The sequence below is a fragment of the Alligator mississippiensis genome, chromosome 1, assembly GCF_030867095.1.
Source record: "Alligator mississippiensis isolate rAllMis1 chromosome 1, rAllMis1, whole genome shotgun sequence".
In the NCBI taxonomy this organism is placed as follows: Eukaryota; Metazoa; Chordata; order Crocodylia; family Alligatoridae; genus Alligator; species Alligator mississippiensis.
This window is the reverse complement of record NC_081824.1, coordinates 24,222,914-24,245,274: the sequence shown is the minus strand read 5'-3', so window position 1 is coordinate 24,245,274 and position 22,361 is coordinate 24,222,914.

The window sequence follows — 22,361 nt, the reverse complement described above, 5'->3', positions numbered from 1 at the left end:
CTAGCTCCTCAAGTGCATGGACCAGGAGCCCGGCCCAGACAGATACAGCTAGAGGGCTTCAAGTGCTCCCACCATGGCACCAAACCATGGGTCTCCAGCCCCAGGCTCCTCTGGCCCTGCATCACAGGCACCACTCCCCGCAACCCCATCCCCCCTCCCCTCTCCGTGTGGGATCCCTGTTCAATCATCACAGAGAAGATGCCCTAGATTGGTGCTGTCCATGCCAGGGGAGGGGGAATGGGCGGCAGCCTGTCCCACCACTCCTGCCCAGGAGGGCTACAGTCTTTCTTACTCAATCGTACTCAGGCACATCTCATACCTCACAACCCTTTTAAGCCACTCTCTTTCTCTGTTTTTGGTCACACTCTTGCTTTTTACAGTGTTTTCACGGAACTGTCTGTGCTTTCTACAGCACGGGTAGTTCAGTAGAAGTGAGAAGCATGACTTCCTAGGGATGAGATAGGAGAGACTCCATGCCAAGCAGCTAGAGAATGGGGAAGAAAACTGGATGCGGAGTCCTAGTTTGTCACTGCTAAAGAGGCCTTCAAAAGCAAAGACCATTTGTTCCAAAGGTCCTTAAAGAATAAGGATAGGCTAACTGCAAAGCCATATGCAGGGAAAAGCCTAAGACAGAAAAGAGCAGAATTATTTTTGTTTCTATTGCTTAGCTTAGAACATTAGGAATCTTGAAGATATCAGATTTCTAGTACGGAAAATTAATAGGTGTCAGAACTAGAGGTACATGAAAGTTGTTTAAACAAGGAGTTGAAATAAAAATGATCCTTTTCTTTTTGGACTAAAGTTAAATTTAATGTTGCTATAGAGCTGAGGGAAAATGATGAAGTTCTGAGGAATGCTAAATTCACAAGGAGAACAACCAAGCCACCAGGGGTCTGTCCTGGGTCTGGTATTGTTTAATATCTTCATTTATGATTTGCATGATGGGATTGAATACACATTCAGTGAATTTCTGGACAATACCAATTTGGACGAAGTTGCAGATAATCTGGAGAGTAAGGCTTGGATCCAGAATGACACGAATAGACTGGAGAAATGATCTTCAGTTCAGCAGATGAGATTCAATAAGGACGACTGTTAAGCCCTGCACATGGGACAGAATAATTACATGCAGAAAGTGGGAAATGGTTGACAGTAATGCAGAGAAGGAGCTGGGATACAGTAAATCAGTGGTGCTTAACTTTTTAGCCCCATGGGCCAGATCAGGTAGGTGTGGAGCCAAACTGCAGGCCAGATCATGCTGTCTGTAGGCCAGATTGGATCCTGAGGCCTGGCACTGCCACCTTCTTGCCCTGTGCACTGGGGCTGGGTCCTGGGAGCCCATCACCACACTGGGATTGGGTCACTGGGAGCTCATCACTGCTCCTTCCTGCCATCTGTGTACCCTGGTTTGGGTACCACGGGGCCAGCACCTCCCCCTTCTACCTCCTGTGCTCTGGTATTGGGTCCCAAGGACCCAGCACCACCCTGCCTGGCTCCCCCATACTGAGATTGGGCCCTGGGGCTGGTGCCACCCCCATTTGACCCTGCATGTTGGAGTCAGTGCTGGATTCAGCGCACAGGGCTAGGGGCTCCCCTTGGGTCTGGAGACTTAGTGGCAGGGGAGTGCTGCCACCACTCCCCTGCCACCAAATTTCCAGACACATGGGGCAGGTAAGGCCTGGAGGCCAGAGGTGAAGCATCCCTGCAGTAGATCATAAGATGAATATGAGCTAAAAGCATGCTGGGCTGAAATAACAGTGTCACTGGTATCACTGATCTGGTATCATGTGCAAGTCAAGGGAAGTGATCCTTCCACACTGAAAGAGCTAGGCTTATTTCACCTGGAGAAGAGAAGACTGAGAGATTTGATAACCATCTGGAAATACCTGAAGGGCAATTATAGAAAGGCTGGAGATGGTCTTTTCTCTATGCCCATAGGTGAGAGGAGTAGGGGCAATGGCCTCATGTTGCAGCAGGGGGAATTTAGGTTGGAGATAAGGAGGAATTTTCTGACTATGATGCTGGCCAAGCACCAGAACAGGCTACCTAGAGACATTATAGAGTCTCCATTGTTGGAAGTTTTCAAGATCAGTTTAGACAGATACTTGGCTGGGATGGTTTAGTCATATATGACCCTGCCTTTAGCAGGAGGCTGGGCTAGATGACTTTGTGAGGTCTTTTCCAGCCCTACTTTCCTATGATCCTTTGAACCTGCATCTCTTGCTTCTAAGTAACATGGTCTAATCATGAGGCTACAGGTTAGGCATTTTCCAGATTCCTCCTCAGTCCTCCTGCCCATGGTCATGGATTCTGAAAGTGAGTAACAGCATTGATGTGGCATCAATCAGCTGTGTGCTAGCCTCACCCACAAAGAAGCTTAGGTTTCACACAGCATTCACCTTTCTGTGGTGGTTACCCAGAAGGTAGATGGGGGAAGGAAAGTGTCATCACTAACTTATAATTATTGTTTATTGGTAGGTCTGGAACCCAAGTCCCTGATCTCCTAGGCAACTGTCTTCAACATTAGTTTAGAGAATCATGCTCAAGCTTTCTGTAAAAAAAAAAAAAGCTTTCTGTTAATATTTAATTATTCCATTCAAAATATAAGAGCTTCAATGGAAGGAGAGAGAATTCCACTTGCCCCTTCTCCAAAATGACTGCAGCCTCATGGCTAGGGCACTCTCTTGGGAAGTGGGATCAAATCCCATCATGTGAAAAAGGGAACTGAACCCCTGTTTCCCACGTCATAGGGTGAACGATTTAAACAGTGAGCTGCTAGTTAAAAGGCACCCTTATGCTTGTCTGCAGCTGGGATTTGGGTGTCTGAGACAGAGGTGAATTTTAACTCACAATCATTTTCTTAGCCCCCCTGCTCAGCCACTAGTTTTTGTGATCCTTGTCTTAGGTGCCTAATTATCCTCATGTACTTTACATAGAGTTTGGGTGTCTAACTTGAATGATGTGAATTCTACTAGGCAGTTTAAGCTCAGCAATATTCAGCACTTAGTTGAATAGGTCCCTTGTTGATCTAGGCCCTGGAAAATGTTTGAGAAACACATGACTCCCCGAGCAGCCAAGAAATGCTGTTTGTAGGGGCAAAAGAAAGCAAACAAACCATAGGGTGTGTGGCTCAGTGAAATGGGTATTACCCTGGATGAGAGGGGTCCTTCATCCATTTTCTCCCATGTATATTAAATGGAAATTGAAATAGTCAACTTTAAGAGGAGGACTTTGAGGAATCTGGAAAATACCTTGTGATTAGACCATGTTATTTAAAACCAAGAGGTGCAGGTTCAAACGCCCTGCAGGTAAAGGCAGCCTAGAACTTGAGTTTAGTTTCTTGATTGACAGCCAAAGGCCTTAACCACTAGGCTATGAGGCTGAAACTTAGGAAGGTAGCCCTTCTCCTTATACTTGTTGGTCATCGGTACCTGGCTATAAACTTAAGGTTTACCTAGCAAGTTAATGTCACCACATACTTGCACAGCCAAAGCATATTGAGCGGTGGATGCTGGTTGCTTCCACGCCCACAGCTGAACCCCAAACTGTGTGTAATTGCCAAAACCTGCACTTCCATGGCTTTCTAAATGCCATTAGGTGTGTAAAATAAAATAGGATTTAGTCCATAGATCAACACTTCAAACAGAATGTTAACATTTATAAAAGGTTCAAAAAAGAGCTCCAAGTATAACCTGAAGTCTAGAAAGATCCCTATTATACTGAGACTTAGGTGAATCAATCTATTTGTTTATGCAGGAGACAGTTAAGAGGTGATTTAATTCCTACTTGGGAAGAGATTTATTATAGTTAGCTCTTTAGTCCATGAAATAAAAGCACAACAAAATCCACTGGCTGGAAGCTGAAACTAGACTAGTTGAGACCAAAAATAAGGTGCACATTTTTAACAGTGAAGCTAGGACCAGACATTGCATTTGTCCTTTGGACAAGGTATGCCTGGGTTTGTCCCAAAACAGAAATATCCTGGGATTGGCATGTCCACACATCACCCTTCTATTCAGATTTTAGTGAGCAGCTGAATGTACTGCTGCTTTTCTGTCATTGATTCAATGATGCAGTTCCAGGATAACCGTTCAGATGCACTTTATAATGTCCCAGAATAAACTATTAGTACTTTTTCCCTTATGAACCTTTATGGGATAATTCCTAGGACAATGGACATAGATGTCTGAAAGATTTGATTTGATAAATGTGATGTCTCTATAGCCTAAGAGTAATACACTGCTGGCAAAAATGATCTAGGGATGTCATAGCTTCTCCATTATCTTATGTCTTTAAATAAAGAGCAGTTATCAATTCTATGACATGCTATACGTCACCCATATTCAGATGTTTGCTGCAGGAGTTACTCAGGGCATTTTACCTGTGTTTTGCATAACGGTCATATCTGGTGTTAACATTTATGAGTTATCGAATATGTTCAGATGTTTGCTTCACTAACTCCCTGGCAACATGTTTAGCTGCCTCAAAACTCACAGGACTGGCTTGGAATACTCCTCTGGCCCTCCTTCAGCAGGGGTAGGGTCTCTTAGCAGAGTCGAACTCGTCTGCAGCCAGGCTGACACTGATTCCTGAGAGTTGGCACCTCTGATTGACAAACCTCTGGCTTGAACACTAGCACCTCTGGCACTAGCATGTCTCACAGTGGAGCTCTGGCGCAATCTGTGCTGGCCCTTCCATGAAGACATACAATGTCCCAAGCCTTCCCCACTGCGGAGACAATTCTTTAGTAGGGGCAGGCTTTTCAAACACATTGTTTCAAATAAATGAATCACTCATTCGTGAAAAAATGAATAAAAAGAGCACAAATACCATCAAAGCAAACTCATGGTTTGCCGCCCGCTTCATTGACATCATGCTGCCAGCTAAGGAATGCTGAATAGGATTCCTTACAGGGCCCATCATGCCACTCTTTAATGGCTCCTGTCTGAAGGGGTTGCTGTTTTGTCACATGAGATAACTTCCTTCCTCAGAGGAGAAAAATAACCAAGACTGGGACTTCAACCCAAGTCACAGCAGAGAATACAGCCATTGGGCCTGCCAAAACAGAGAATACAGCCATTGGGCTCTTTTTCAAAAGAATCTGTTCAATTTTTGAACAGTAATTAACTTATGATGGGATGAAATTAAGAAGAGGAATACATTGTCAGACCTGCAAAAACAACTTCCAGAGAATAGACATTGTTAAACTCAGGATTATCCTGACAAGGCAAGTGATGCAGTTCTCATCATTTGAACCATTCAAAGTGAAACGTAAGGCATGCCTATACAACAAAGTGACCATGTTGGGTAATGGCACCCTCAAACATCCTGTGCTGTTTGAGGAGCTCACAGGCTGAACCAAAACAGGTGCTCACAGGCTGAATCAAAAGCTGTATAGCCACAGTATAGCCTCTCTACAGGTGGGCTAATTTTCTGTGATGATCCATACTCATAGAAAGCCCTACCTGTTCTTATCCATATATATTTTCCTTTCAGATCACACCTAAAGGCCCACATCTGCTCACAAGAATTTATCCATCTAAAAATAGCTAGGTTGAGGAGTGCAAGTTGGTGACATTCTTATTTATACTGAAAATAAGATAAGTGAAATGTTAAAAAGGATTAATGATTTGACCTGGTTTAAGAAGTGGATCAGATTGACTGTTCTCACCTTTTTTTTTAACCAATGATGATCACATCTCTGCAACGAAACCCTGATAATTTAATCTTTCCTACTGTTTTACTTTAAAAAAAAAATGAAACAAACACCTGTTGCTAAATTCAGTTAACTCTGGCTTCACTATCATCACCCCTGTTCTCAGTCCCCACTTCCCTTCTCCTGTTTGTTTCACTCATGTGTTGTGCCTAATTGCATGGTAACTCTGAAGCAGGGACCACATCTTCCTTTATATTCATACAACACACAGCACAAGGGGACACAAATCCTGATTGAGACTTCTGCCACTATTGCAATGCAAATCATTAAAGAATAAAAATTGAAAATGTCAGAAACAATCCTGCACTGGCCCCAAGTGGATAGACACAATGACCAATGATGTCTTTTCCTTCTCTAATTTCTGTCAGACAGCTCAAATTTATAATCAACATAAGAAAAGTGCTGCATATCACAACCATATGGTATCATGAGCATATATTATTGTACAGTAGCACTGCACTAATTCAAGGTCTGTCACCACTTCCATTATGGGATGGTGTTTTCAACAATACGTAAATCTCTCATAAGCATTTATCCCAAGCTGATATTTTGCACACCGCATATGATCCCTGCTAATACAGCTTTGAGTTAGATTACTTTTTTAATCAATATTTTACCTAAATTCCTTGGCTATTGTTCATTTAAAAATAAATCTCTTTTTTTTTTTTTCTCTTAGTTCCCAAAAAGGTACTTTCCCACGGCAATTGAATTTCATCCTTTGGAGATTCACAGTAAAACCCATCTGCTTTATTACCACTTTGATAATACAGAGCACCACTAAAAAAAATTCCTTAGGATTTTAGAGCCCGTGGCCAATTATTTTAATCTTTTAAAATGCTGGATTTTTTTTAAAAGCAAAAATGTTTTTCCCTCCAAATGCTTATAATTCAGCGGGAAACCATAACTTCCCAGGATTTAGTGGGTGATCTTATATGTTCTGTGTTAAAAAAATCAGATCAGATGATCAAAATAGTCTGTACTAGTCTTAAAATGTATGAATTTCTAATACGGAACAAATGCAGTATTTCCTTCAATGCTATCTCTTTCTCTGGGAGTGCTATTGTCAGAACCAGGGTGCGTCTACATGAGATCCTTTACTGTACATTAGACTAATCAAATGCACAGTAAATTGTCACCATTTACATGTGTGCAGTAATTACTGTGCAGTAGATTAATTTAAAGTACCATTTGCTAATACCGAAAGAAACAGGTACTAGAAAATGGTGCTTTAAACTAATGCACTGAAGCACGTGTGTAGATGCTGACCAGTCAGCCAAGGCAGCACAGGGGTCCCCGTGAGCTGGGAGGGTGAAGGGCAGCTGTCCTTGGCTCTGGGGGCAGCTTCAAGCCCTGGAGCTTGGGGTAGGGGTAGCTCCCAGCTGTCCAGGGCTCAGGCTTGTCCCTGAGCTGGGAGGGGGAAGGAGGGGAGCGCAGAGGGAACTGTCCTGGCTGTCCCTGGAGCCAGGGACAGCTCCCCACCACCCCCTGGAGCCCATTCATACATGATAGCACCCAGTGCTGGAGCTTCAGGGTGCTATCATATAAAAATAATAATGCCAGCACTTGGTAAGAACTTCCAATGATCACTGACCTGTGATGAATATGTACCAATGGTCTAGATCATTGTTACCTCATTCAAAATATTTACCAATGAGTTCTCCCATATCCAGGAGTTTCTGTGATGCATAAAACCCTTTTCTGTAGTATGTTGACATGAACCAAATAATTATTTGTCTCATCACAGCACACAACCTACCAACAACTCCTTGACTTCTACCAAGTCTATCCCTGAAAATACCAAGAAGCTATTCAGGTGTTATAAATTGGCACAGCTCCATGACAGTCAATTTAAGGTTTAACAAAATTGGGGATCTGGGTCATTAATCATCTATTATACAACAAATGAAAATGGCAGAAAAAAATACCAATAAAAGCTCAGTGGAAAGCTATAAGAAGGAACCACTCTTAGAAGGATCATACAGATGATTTTTGACCACCTTTTATGTAATCGAGATGGTACGGGAGAGTGGAGGGGACCAAATTGCTTAAGGCAAACAACAGCTAAGAAACATGAAACATGAGAACAAAATGTTTCACTCAAAGATACCAGTTTATATTGCTATCTACCATGCATTGCTTTATATAACCAATTGAATTCTCACCTTTTTTTTTAACCAATGTTGATCACATCTCTGCAGCGCAACCCTGATAGTTTAATCTTTCCTACTGTTTTACTTTAAAAAAAATGAAACAGAATAGTTTATCAAAGACCCAAACCTTCAGACTAGCTGTAACTATATTACAATGCAGCACCACCTTCTGGCTACCAAAGAGCTCTGAGTGAATATTTCATTTTTTTTTCAAATAGAAATCTGTTTCCTAATTCCTCTGTTGTTGAGCAATTCCAAATAAAAATATGATGATGATTTTTCATGGCTGCAGATATTATTTCCATAAATGTCTTTCTTTTGTAACAGCTGTTATTTTTTTAAATATAATGGAGACACACTCACAGGCATTGGGTTTGTTCATCCCTTTTTTTAAGGTGCAATGTGTATGTTCATTTTTTATGATCACATGCTGGTCCTGGGAAACATGCCATGAAGGCCCACATACGTAAGTAGTGGCAGCTGAAAGTGCATAATTCATGAGGGAAACATCAACATCGGGGGAACTGGCATAAATAGATGAGCTACTTGACACATCTTATAATTCTTTCCAAGAGTTATTTCCCTTTAAACTAGTAGTTTTAAAAATAATCTATAGACTGCCAAGTCGTAGCATTCTGTAAACTGCCTGCTTAGTTTACTTTGAAAGAAATGGTATTCTTGTTTTCATTCAGCTTTAATTAGAATGGCTTTTTACAGTATGTGGTCTTTGTTCTGTCAGGTCTCTACTCCTCCATAGTTTTATTCAACCCCACTGTAGGTCTGCTTTGAAACAGAAAGGGCAGCCGAAACAACTCAGTCTCATAGTGAAATCATAGAAGTACTGCAACTGCAATGGCTTTTTGTCAGGTTTCTTAACCTTTGAATTAGTTTGGATAGGGCTGAGGGTACAAAGGAAATGAATTGGCTATTTCAATTAAAGCTTCATTTGACTCAAATGTGAATGAGAGTAAGATTAAAGAAAAGTTTAAAAACAGTTACATTAAGCATGTCTCAGATTTCAGCTGGAGTGAGAATAAAAACCAATCATTTTAGTAGTTAAAAACATATCCAATCTGGAACACTCATTGCAGAAATTTCACAAGAAACAATATTCTCAGGGTATTTCTACTGGAAATAATGTGAGAAAGAACATTCTCACATTACTTCCAGTCAAAATGCCATAAAAATGCACAATTGATAGCAAGCATTCTCAGAGTATGTTAACGGGAAAGACCTCAAGAAAGTATTTTCTCATGACATTTCCTCTGGAAGTGGGCGGAGTTGGACAGCACCCCCTCCTCCGTTCTCAGCAATAATGGGAATGTCTCAGGGGTGAGCTCTCCGGTGATATCTAGAGAGAAAAGATTGCAGAGAGAAAAAAGAGGCAGGAAATCTTAAGGGGGTTGCCTTTATGATAAGAAAGATTAGAAGCAAGGACATTCTTCTACCAAAAAGAAAGCATTAATAAGGTCAAAAGATAAGGAGAGTTCATATTACAGAGTAAATCTAGAGTGGAATTATTTAAAATTCAATGAGTTTTTGAGAACAATATTCCTGATTTAAATGGATGTAGGAGGCAGGATTGGGGTATGCTGGTTATTTTCAAACAAGGTTAAACACAGTCTCTCTTTTCTTCTTCCTCAATTATTTTCTCTGTTATTAGAACTTTTGAACAAAACCTGGACCCACCAAAAGACATAAATTCCTCTGGGGATGGTCTTGCTTTGAACAGAAGGTTGGACTAGATGACTTCCTGATGTCTCTTCCAAATCTAATTTTGTATGATTCTATGATCCTATGACTTTTTATTATGGCACATGGCTGTGAAACAAGAGAACTGGGTCCAGTTTCTTGAATTTCCTGTGTGCCTCTGGGCAGAGCTTTCAAACTCTTTCTGCTTCCACTTCCCATCTGTAGCATGGAGATAATGGTAGTTCTCTACTTCCCAGGGATGTTCTGGTGATACCATATTTACTTGAATATAAGATGACTTTCCAATAATTACATTTTATATATAGGAAAACTATATTTTTAAAAATAATTTTCCAGGTTTGTAATCTAATTATTGGAGTTTTGCCTAGAATTTGTCCCACTCCAGCTGCTGCAGCAGGGAATAAAAATCTGGGGGGTCAGCTAGCCCCCTTTCCCTCTGCTCTCCCAGCTTCTTCCTCCTGTGGCCACTTCTCCCCCCCTTACTTTCAGAGCCTGCTCTCCCTGTGCACATGGAAGTGAGATGAAAATTTGAAAACATTGACATGGAAATAAACATACCTGTAGTAATTTGCATAGAGGGAAATATACTTAGTTCATCCAGAATTGTTGCAGTTTACCTTTTTTGAAACTGCTACAAGATTCAGTAAATGTACTCCAAAGCACACTTTTTAGCAGCACTTTGGCACCTACTTATATACAGTATAAATTATTTACTATATTAGTTCAAAGCCGAAAGGCTCAGGATTACAATACAGTTCATTGGGCTGGATCCCAGAAGAGTCAACAGTTTTTCAAGCCATATTGACTCCACCACTCAACACTACTCAATATATGTGTGTACTCCAGATAGCCCCACAAAGAATCCAAGAGCTAATTAGCCCTCCACTCATGATTGGAACTGGGTTTTCTTGTTACAAGTCCTGAGATCCTCCAGAAATTTATATGGAGATGAGGCACAGGGCAACCTGGTTTGGCTCCAAATCATGGGGTGTATCCAGATGAGCATGGATGGGGACAAGTAGCAGTGGTGCACCTTGTGCCACGGCTACCTGTACCTGGGGAATGGCCATGCCATGTGCACTTTTGTACATGGCAAGTGACCCCAGGGGTGGTAGGGGAAGCTGGGGCCAGCACTGTGCTAGCCCCAGATGCCTTATCTGGAGTCCTGGGGAACTCCCAGGCTTGCAGCTATGATGATCCTCCTGGGTGGAGCCTGGCTGGCAGTCACAGCATGGGTTCAGGAGGCCCAGCTCCACTTTTCAGCAGCATGCACTGCCTCAGCATGCACTGCTCATGTTTTTTTTTTTTTTCTGTGGGTTTTTTTTTTTTTTACCCCTGGATACTCCTCCTGAATATCCAGGGATCAAAAAAAAAAAAAAACCCCACAGAAAACCCCCCCCAAAGCAGTGCACGCATAGGAGCACACCTTTGCAGTGCATAGAACACCAGACTGTGCAGCATGTGGTGCTACAGACATGTTTGTGGCATCACATACTGCACAGCCAGGCTCATCTGAATGTGTCCCTGGACAGCAAGGCCACACTAATCATATGCAACCGACTGAGAGAGCGGCAGAGGGAGTCTGGGTGCACAGATTGGATCCTCATTTGGTGATGTATGACAGATATTTAAGACTAGTCAAGAAACAGGAATGATTGGAAATGGGAAAGTAAGGTGCAACTCAACTGTGGGAGTGAATAGGAAGTTGAAATGTATTAATGTGGTGGCTCACCATGACTTGAAAAATAGTTGGAACTGAGCACAATGGGCACTACTGTATATCTTATTAAGATGGGCTACCCTAATCCATCCTTGTAGGTTCCCATCAGAATTAAAAGTCTGATCTATGCCTTAAAAGCAGAGAAAAGGATTGATTGATCATTGGCGTGTGAGAAGAGAGACTCAAAATTCAAAATAATGGTAGTCATGGCAAGTAAGCATAAGGTAGAAAAACAGCTGAAGAGCAGAAATGAATATCTGGACACAAATGAAGAGTGGATGAAGGTGGAGAAGAAAGGAAGAAAGAAGGTGACACTGGGAGCAATGGTGGAGGCAGCAATGATGAGAATGACAACAGCGGAAGAAAGACAGGAGTTGAGGAGAGTAGGAGGCAGAGTAGAAGCAGCAGGAGAAGGTATGCTGGGTGAAAGCAGAGGACAGCAGAAGTACAAAAGCAGGGCAGCCCACCAGGAATGGCACAGTGGGAAAACATGGAATAGACATTGAGACAAACTAGAGAGGAGTGGAGGCTGTGGATAAAGGCAAATTTAACTGGTGATGGGAGGCTATGAATAGGATCGACAATGAACAGATATGATTTCCTGGAAAAGGTACAGTTTGAGATTTTGGAGAGCATTTCACCAGTCTGATTGCTGTCTCAAACTGAAAGAGTTGGGAACAGACTGACTGGGATGGAGAAGGGTATGAGAACTTTTGGAAGAGATATGCAGAGAAATGTGGGAGGAAGGAATTAAGAGGGATACAGTTCATAGCAGGGGAAAAGTCAAGAGAAAGAGTGATGATAGTTCAAATGTACATGGATTTCCCAGAGGCAGAAGAAATATACAGATGGATAAACAAGTACTTCCAATGGGTCAAGTTAGAGAAAGTAAGGGACAAATATGGTATCTGGCTGGGGTCTTGGAGGGTGCAAGTAGTGTTATAAACAGGCAAGTGGAGCCTGTCAGTGATCCAAATTGGGGTACACTGGAGTTTTATGATGTACAATAGGCAATCAAAATGGTGCAGCAAATGTGGAAGGGTGTGGCACCTGCCTGCACACTTCCGTCTCACAGTATGCTACAGATGTGAAGGGATGAGGCACAGAGCAGCAGAGTGCCAGGAGTCCCTAAAATGCATTATTTGTAGGACAGAGGCAGGGGTATCATAGGTGCCTCACTGAATAATGATGGTGGAAATGAATCTTGGTAAGAGCCCCATGAGAGGGAAGGAACTGTGGAACTTAAATTTGCGGCTGTTACAAGATGAAGATATGTCAAGCGTACACAAGACAGTATGAAGGATGGTGAACACTTATGAAATATTTTGGGAGTACCAGAGAACGGTGTATGATGGTGAAGAAGAGGATGGGAGAATTCTTCAGGAAGGAAGGCCAAAGATACACAGGGAAATGAATGAAAGAGCTAAGAGAGCTGCAAGGAAAGATGTAGGAGCTGCTCGAGGAAGCTGGAGAAGGAAGACAGGTATGAGAAGAGCTAGAATAAACAAGGCAAGAGTTAGAAACCTAGTTTAAAAGAGGTGAGAGAGAAAATGTTTTTAGCACAAGCACACTGGGTGGAATAAAACAGAGTGGTTCCAATACTTTTTGGTCAGAGTGAAGGCAGCAAAAGGAAAAGCTTAAAGCAGCATGGGAAGAGCAGGAGAAGTTGTGGAGGTGATGAGAAGATTTTATGAAAAGCTATACCAGAAGAAGGAAACAGACAGGAAGAAGTTGAAGGATTTCTTGGAAAATATTAAGGAGAAAGTAGATTAGGGGGAAGCAAAGAAGATGGAAGAAAAGATAAGCTTAAAGGAAGTTGAGGAGTGTTTAAAAACCTTTAAAAGAGGGAAATCACCAGGACTGCCTATGGAATTTTATGAGAAATTTTGGGCACGGGTCAGGAGGGATATAGTAGAAGTGTTTGAGGAAATAGTGGGAACAGGAGAAGTAGGGAGAAGTTTTTACAAAAGGCATTGTGATCTTACTCTTCAAGAAAGGGGAGAAGGAACTCCTGAAAAACTGGAGATCTATTATGCTCCTTAATACGGACTGTAAGTTAATGGATGAGACACTACTTTTGAGGATAATACATGAAGATAATACATGAAGATCAAGTATGTGTAGTATCATGTAGAAAGATCTCTGAAGCAATCACGGTGATCAGGGATACACTGTCCGACATCCAAAAGATGAAAACAAACACAGTTATAGCAAACTTAGATTTAGAAAAAGTGTGACAGAGTGGACCATAATTACATATCCAAAGTACTAGGAAAAATAGGGATCCCAGAGAAATGTATATGTTGGATAAGGTTATTATATAGAGAAGCAGAAAGTCAAGTCCAAATTAATGGGCACATTAGCAAGGCCTTTAAAATCCATATGGGATGAGATAAGGGCGCCCCCTCTCACCACTACTATTTGTGTGCAGCATGGAACTGTTAGCACCAAGAAAAAGAAGAGACAAGGTGTGCACAGACTAAAGATACCTGAAGGCAATCTGGTAAAATACATAATATACATGAATGATATAAATGTAGTAGTTAGTAGTATGTAGTAGTTAGAGATGGTATTAACGTGGGTGCACGCGCACCCCCTGATATTGACCGTGCACCCCCTGGAACAGCGTCGCCAATGCTGCTGGTGGTGCCTGCAGGCAGTCTCCGCTCACCACTGGCCGCTGCTGCCATTGCCGGTGCCAGTGCTGTTGGCAGTGTCTACAGGTGGTTGCCGACTGCCAGTCAGAATTCACCCCTCCCCCTCCACCACTGCCATGGGAGTCTGTTGGAGCTACCCACTCGCCGCCACCACGCCCCTGCTGCCGCCTCTGCCACCACCACCATCATCTGTGAGCACTTGCCATGCCCCCCAGCCTCTGGGGGCATACGTCGTTCATGATAGACTTTCAAAGGAAAGGGGGCTAAAGCCTAGGTCAGAGCATGGAGAAGCGACAGGGGCTAAACTAAATAAATCATAGATCAAAAAACATGATAATGGGAGTAGGGTATTGTAGGTACTTGAAGAAGTTGGGCCTTCAAATAACAGAGAGAGAAATCAGGGTGCTTGGGACCACAATGGACATGAAAGGAAAAGGTAATAAGACATAGGAAAAGGTGAGAGCAAGGCTACAGCAAATACTTTGATTATGGTCCAGAATGACACTGTCCTTTGCCACAAACGTGGTGGCATTTAAGGTTGTGCTACTGCTGATTATTCTATATACGGGAATTGTATTCCCACTGATGTGGCAACAGACACACAGGGAAATATGGATATTTTTCTGGAATGCCAAAAGAGAAATGTTGCCTTATACAAAGCAAGAGAGAAGGGGGCTACCAGACTTGGGATTGTTTGTCTCTGCAAAACATGTAAGTGCAATATGCAAGTTGGTAACAAAGGGAAACAGGACAGCAGTGGATATCACCCAATTTTATGCAGCTGCAATTTTGAGGAAATGGGGAGTATATTAGACCTTTTTGATCATGGATGTGGTCACTGCTGATTCATTATATCAGGTGGAAAGATTCATACAAAGGAACAAAATAGGGAAGGTAGGGCTGGAGGTCCTGAACGATCATAAGAAACTGATGAAAGCAGTAAGGAAAAGACACAGAATGACACTGATGAGAAACTTCACAGAAGGACAAGTGAAGGTGTCAGAAGTGGTGGCAGGTAAACAACTAAAATACAAACTTGCTGACCAAGAGTGGGGGGTTGTAAGATGTATCTTGCCAGTAAAAGAAGTTCAACACAGGGCTTGACAGGCTCATCAAGGTGCCCAAGGGAGAAGTGCAGGGAAGAAGAAACAGTGGGACATGTTTTGGGAGTGTACATATGCAAAGCAGGTGTGGGAAAGGGTCTGCTGCTTTCTGTGCGTCACTAAAATAAACCTGTCATTAGTGTGGGAGAAAAGGAAAGCGTGGGTGGAAAACACTTTCCAAAATAAAAACCTTGTTTCTGACCCAACAATGCAACAACCGGGCTTCAACCTTCCACAGAACATGTGGACAACTCTTAATAGGATACACGCTGGACTTGGCCGGTGTGGTTACCTGATGTACAAATGGCATCTAAACACCTTGCCTGGCTGTGACTGTGGAAACCCTCACCAAACCATGGAGCACATAATAACATCCTGCCCCAGATACAAGTTTGAAGGCAACATCCTGGAGTTACACTTGCTTTCCAGAAGGGCATTGGTCTGGTTGAGGAATTTGGAATTAAAACTGTGACCATAGATAGCTCTTTCTCCTAAAGCCATGTGAAAAAAAGAAAGAAGTGTGTGAGATGGTACTATATGAATTCATACCAGGTGGACTGGAGGAAACATTATTAAAGACTTTATTAGCATGTGTTAAAACTAGTTTATGGAAAGTAATAAACCTCTGGGCATTGATGGGGTTAGCTTTTACTGAAAGTGTGTCTGAAGCTGATGCTGCATGAACTGAAAATCTACATCAATCAAGATGAGAGAGAAATTGGAGAGGTAGAGGTGGAGAAGCAGTGGAGGAAAAAGGATGAGATGTACTTGTTTCACTAAACCAGCAAAGAGACTGATGGGATGGGAAGAAAGTTTCAGGTGCTGCTGTGATAACAGTTGTTTCATGGGGTTCACTAGGAAGAAAAAGATTTCTGTAAGGGTTTGGTTTTTGTGGGAGGTTGATGTATGTTACTTAATATATGTAGGATTTAATATATGTATTTGTATGTTTTTGATATGTAGTTTCTGTGCTATGAAGTCTTGGTAAAACAAGGATGCTCAATATGTGAATCTTTGTAAGTTAGGGTGATACATGTGTTTTTAATAAAAATTAATTTTTTAAAAAAGTTCCCATCAGTATACTTACCTGGCAAGGGAGATACCACCATGAGGTGATTTTTGGCCTGGGTTGTTTTACTTTATTGGAAGGGACGATACCCTTCTTCTCAGCTTTAAATGACTTGGTGTAATAGAGAGTGGAGACCTGAGACCCCTGCAAGAGTCTACAAATGCCTCCAAATGTGAAGATCTTGAGTACACATTTTATGGTGATAGGGGATTACTCTTGGCCTATCCCTTTAGCTTGATCCTTTGGCCTTTTCACCAGGGGCAAGTAAGACAAGGGGACATCTGGCTTCCAAGGTCTCCAAGGCTTCTGGGCTTGGGGCTTGTATATAGAGCACCTGCCATGGATTCTGGAATATCTGAAGCCCCAAACTGAAGAGTCTGGGAGGCAGGATACTTGCTGGTGGTAGTGCCACACAGATTTGAATGATTGAGCTCTGCTCAGTCAATAGAATTTGTAATTGATTTGGCTGATTTGGCCCAAGACATGGCATTTCAAAAAACAAAAAAAATCAGTGGGTGTTTTTACACATACTCTGGTACTCTGGTGTGGAGGGGGGTGAGGGGGGCACTCTAAGAGTCACTTTAATTAAAGTACTTGTAGTGTCACATGTATTCGGTGTCCTGTACTTCAAAAGGCAGTGGGAGTGCTTTAACTAAAGCTCATTCAGTACAGTTTAGTTAATGTACCTCTGCCACCATTTTAAAGCTCAGGGACACTGAGTACACATGATGCAAAGGTTGCTGAAGCATTCTCCAGCAGACTCAGTTAACTGGAGTCTGCTCTGATGCATGCTAAGTAGCACACGTCAGAGTTGATGTCCAGTATGTGTATAGGTGTCCAGTATATTTGCTTAATATGGACCATATGTTTTATAGTCATGTTCAGCATATGCTGCATTTAATCAACTTTATAGTTGATTTCCACTTCTGAGCACATGCTGCTTTTGGCATCAGTTTAATGATAGGCAGTGTATTTAATGAGACTTCTTTGTATGCGAATGTAAGATGAGGGGCTTTTTCCCCTATGCTGTTTGGGGAAGGGGGAATTTTCTTCTTGTATTCAAGCAAATATGGCAAACTTATAAACAATGATAAGGTGCAATGTTCTGCTGGTCCATTTATGACACTATATAATATGACAATATATAATGACATTGTTATAAGCCTAGGGTAGACAGGCAGGGCTGGGAGCAGTAATATAAGTTTGCTCCTATTCAGGGTTGGATCCAGAGAGGGTGCAGTGGTGTGGTCACAATCCCTCTTTCAAACAATGCTGTGGGACCAGTAGCCATGGATTCCAAGTCCTTGAATCAGGTTGGAATTTTCCCCCCTCCCGCCTCCTCTATGCTCAAAGGCAGATCCCCTCCAATCCTCTCCCGTTCCTCCTTCCCCCTCCTGCTGCTGGCATTGTCCACACTGTTTCCAGCTGCCCCCGGGGAGGTCCAGAGTCATTCCTGTCCTGCTTGAACCAGGCTGTGTGAGAAGTCAGACTGTGTGGGAAGTCAGGATCAGCTCAGGACAGCAACAGCAGCAGCAGGCATATTCCCCCTCCCTGTTCAGCCTACCCGGGGTCTTTCCCACTAGTCTGGGAGAAGGTGCAGGGGGTGAGAGCCTGCCTGCTGCCATGGTTGCTGCCACCCTGGATTGACCCCAGCTCCCTGCATACTTTGGCTAGAGTAGAACAGGAGCTTCTTTCTGCTTCCAGAGCAGCTGGAGAGAGCAGAGACAGTGGCAGCAGTGAAAGTGGGAGTAAGAAGGGAGAAGCAGGAGGGTAAAAGTGGGGAGGGCATGTGCTGCTGAACATGCAGGGGAAGGAGGGCGAGCAGAAAGGAAGTTCTTACCTGATTCGGGGACTATAAAAAAGTCCCTAGCTGCTGCTCCCTCAGCATGGTCTACCTGTCCCAATTGAGGCAGGGAAGCGGGACTGGGGTGCAGCCACCCCTGCACATAGGCAGAGGAAGAAAATATGATTTGGTGGGGAGGGGGCTGGGTGAGTGTGTGCTTTTGTATGCGCGTGCATGCACCCTGCCCCACCAGCTAAGCCTGTTGTGGGGAAGGGCTGGGGGTGCAGATCGAGGCCCCTGTAGTGAGGGTGGGAGTGGAGAAGAGGCAGGGACAGGGGCTGGGGTGAGCAGGGCCCCAGGGCAGGTCATGGGACACTCGGTGCCTGGGAGTCTCAACCAGGGGTGGGGGTGGGGAGGCTCTCACCACTGCATGCACCCCCAGGGCAGGCACAGTGCACATGCCCCCCAGATCTGTTTGTGGAGTGGAGGTGGGTTATTGTTGTGGACTGAGGTCTGCACCCTGCTGCCAGTGCACCAAGAAGCCCGTGATGCCATGTTCCTCCCACTGCTGGACAGGTGGTGCAACCATTGCACAGGAGCATGTGGCATTGTGCCACTCTTGGGGCATGGGAAGCAGAGTGCAGAGCCCATCCCACAGTGGCAGCCCACCCCACAGATCTGGGGGGCACGTGCCCCCTGTGCCTGCCCCAGGGGTGCACTCAGCGCCAGGAACCTCCTCCACCCCCCCACGTCCCTGGCTGAGCTGCCCAGGCTCCGAGCATCCCACAACCCACCCTAGGGCCCTATTCACCACCCCCCATGGGGGCCTTGATTGGCCCTCCCACGCCCCTTCCCTCTCCCACACCTCTTCCCGTCCACACATTTACCTGCTGGGTGCTACTCCACACACAGCCGGGCTAGGCTGAGTTCCTGGCTGCCTGCGGGTTCTAGCTGCTCATCTCTGTCTGTGTGCACCCTTCCCACCCTGCTGCAGCCACCCAGAAGTCCGGGCTGCCTGCATCTGGGGGGCCTAAGCCCCGTTAGTCGCAGCCTTAGACCCATTAGCCCTGTTCATCACTGTTCTCTGCTCCCACATCTCCTCTTCAAAAAATCCTGGATCTGACCATGCCCTCATGGCATAGACAATGTGCTTCAACTTTCACCTAAACTAGAAGCACCAGCCTCCAGAAAAGAGAAGACAGTTTCTCCTTTCAATCCTTAGTTGTTCTGGTGAGGCCGCCTTTTGTATTGGCAAGAAAGATTCTAAAAAATGTCTTTTCCTGGTAAAATAGATAGGAGGACCTGGATTGTGAAATCAACCTGAAAGTTAGAACTACTCCATATATGTCCTCATATGGCCATAAGAACTTGACAAGTGGGTCCCTTTCTCTTCCTTCCTTGTCAATGTAGCATATGTATCCCTATAGCTGCTTGAACTATTTACATTGCATGATATTCCTGGTTAATTTAATTCTCAGTGAATCATTTGCTAACAAATCCCCTTTTTATCAGTGTAGATGCAACCATGGGGGCTGTTATAAAGCTTTTGTGTACTGAACTTTAAGTATCACAACCTGCACTCAGCCATATGGAGTTTAAATGTGAGTTCTCATTTTATGGCTTAACTCAGCTTCTAGAATATTCTTGATTCATGCACATTGCTCCTTTGGTTTGGAACACAGACACCTCTCCCACAAGAGGACACATGTCTCTCTTCCACCCACAACTCTTCAGACTTTTCCTATGCTAATATATAGTTGACTCTTTTATGGCCCACTCAGGACAGATTTAAATTAGAAATTGTCTTGTACATTATCCTTCTGCTATAGTTAATTATGATTTACATTATTTTACTGGGGTTTTTTTTCAGAATTTAAGCACTGGGGGACAATTTTGAGAACATGTTTTGCCAATTTCTCCCTGTATTCGTTCTGAATGAGTTTTTAATTAAACTTTCACCTAAAGTACTTACCAGCTGCTGTTTATGTAGCTAGCAGAACTGAATCTCTAGACTGTGCATGTAAAAGGACGACAACTGAGAAGCAGAAAATCTTGGTTTCCTTCCAGTTTTGTCAGGTATTTGTTATGGAACCATAGATCTGTTGCCTAATCTCTTTGAACCTGAGCTCTTGCCACTCAAAGATAGAGTGATAGGGGCCATGAAAATGCCTCGTTTAATCCATATTTCCCTCTTTTAGGGTTTGTTTATATGAAACGCTACTTCACAATAGCAACAAGCTACTGCACAGTAGCATTGCCGGACACTAGCCATGCAGGGATTATACTGTGTAGTAGTAATGAGGTACTAAACAGTAGCTCATCGCTACTGTGCAGTTGCATCAGAAAAAAACTGTGCAGCAATGGTACTATGCAGTAACAACTGTGCAGTCCACCACTCACATAACTGCAACTTTATAAAATGATAATGTGTTTTGCTATCACATACAGCAATGCCTATTGTTTCTGTACTCTACCAGACTATTGGTCCATCTATTCGACTCTTCTTTTTGATAATGACCAACACCAGGTACTCCAAAAGTGTGTGTGTGTACATGAGATATTTACTGTGGAGTGGACTAATTAGCTTCATAGTAAACATGTTGCATCTACACGTGTGCCCCTATTAGGTTGCAGGAAAAGAATTAACTCTGCAGCAGGATAGTACTTATAAATACAAGTTGAACCAATCTTAAAACCGCTTGTCACCCAAACAGCAAGTTCTCTCCAAGACACTACGGACTTTCTACAGAAACTTGAAAACATAGACCCCCTTCCCAGCAACACCCTCCTAGCCACCATGGATGTTACCAGCCTATATACCAACATCTCACACCAGGATGGCATCCAAGCCTGCCTTATATATCTACAAGACCAAGATTACAACTCAGAGTACAGATTCAAAGATATTACTGACCTTATACACTTCATCCTCACACACAACAATTTCACTTTTAATAACCAACACTTCCTCCAGACCACGTGCACAGCTATGGGCACCAAAGTGGCCCCACAGTATGCCAACCTTTTTATGAACCACCTTGAAGAACAATTCCTCAAGGACTACACCATCAAACCCTTGCTATACTTAAGATATATTGATGACATCTTCATTTTTTGCACTGAAAACCTGCAATCCCTGATTCAGTTCCATCAGAAATTCAACAGTCATCATCCCTTCATCCGACTATCTCTTGAATACTCCAGCGCCAGCATCTCCTTTTTAGACACAATGATCAGTATCCACAATGGTAAAATACAGACTGACATTATACAAGAAACCACAGACCAACGTAACTATCTTCACAGAACCAGCAATCACCCCAAACACACCAAGAAAGCTGTGATATACAGCCAAGCCCTCAGATACCACCGAATTTGCACTGAGGAGAACACCCAGGATTACCACCTCACCAATCTTAAAATGGCTTTCACCCAACAAGGACACTCTTCCAGAGAGATAGATCATATGTTTGAAAGAACCACCCGGATAACACATGAAGAATTGCTGCACTGAAGAATTGCTGCAGTACAGAAGAAAACCCGCCATGAATTTCACACCACTAGTTATGACATAACACCTCTCCCTTGAACCCGTACAGAAAATCCTCAAACAATTGCAACCTATACTAAAGAGACCCTGTTTTTAAGGCGGTCTTCCCAGAACCACCCATCCTAGCCTTCAAACAAGCACTGAACCTTACAAACTTCACCAGAAGCAAAGTTCCTCAGGCCCAGAACACACCAAATGGATTAAGATCTTGCCATGTTTGCATGATCTGCAGCACTCTGCATTTCTCCTTGTTGAATTGCATTCTGTTGTTTTCTGCCCACTTGTCCAACCTATCCAGGTCTGCTTGCAGCTGTTCCCTGCCCTCCGGCTTGTCCACTTCTCCCCAGTTTTGTCATCCACAAACTTGGACAGAGCACACTTCACTCCCTCATCCAAGTCACTGACGATGTGTGGTAATGAGGATCAGAGGGAATAGGAGACAATAAGTGTGAGAATTTTACCAGCTATATTCTATCACCAGTTCAATATTCCCCACTTCCTCCCACCACCTACCTGTCTCCTACCTATTGTCTCCCATTCCCTCCGATCCTCACTACCACACATTTGCATTTTCACAGACCTGCATTTTGCATACTGGCTTCTATTCCACCATGGAGAACATGTAACACCACAGACTCTCCCTATGCCTGAAGAAGGGTGTGTATATCTACATACACAGCGGTATATCTTTCTATATTAGTGACTAAATAAAGCTAGAAGCAGTGATGGGGGAGAAGTTTGAGTGTGTTTGTGTTTCAGTGGCCTCCTGAAAAATCCTGTATAACTATATATGGAAAAAAATCTGTAAAAATATTATAAATAGCTTCTCAGCCTTTGTCTGTGGCCTTTTTTAGTTACAAGCATTATGTGTCCATACATGATCAAACAAACCAGATTCTT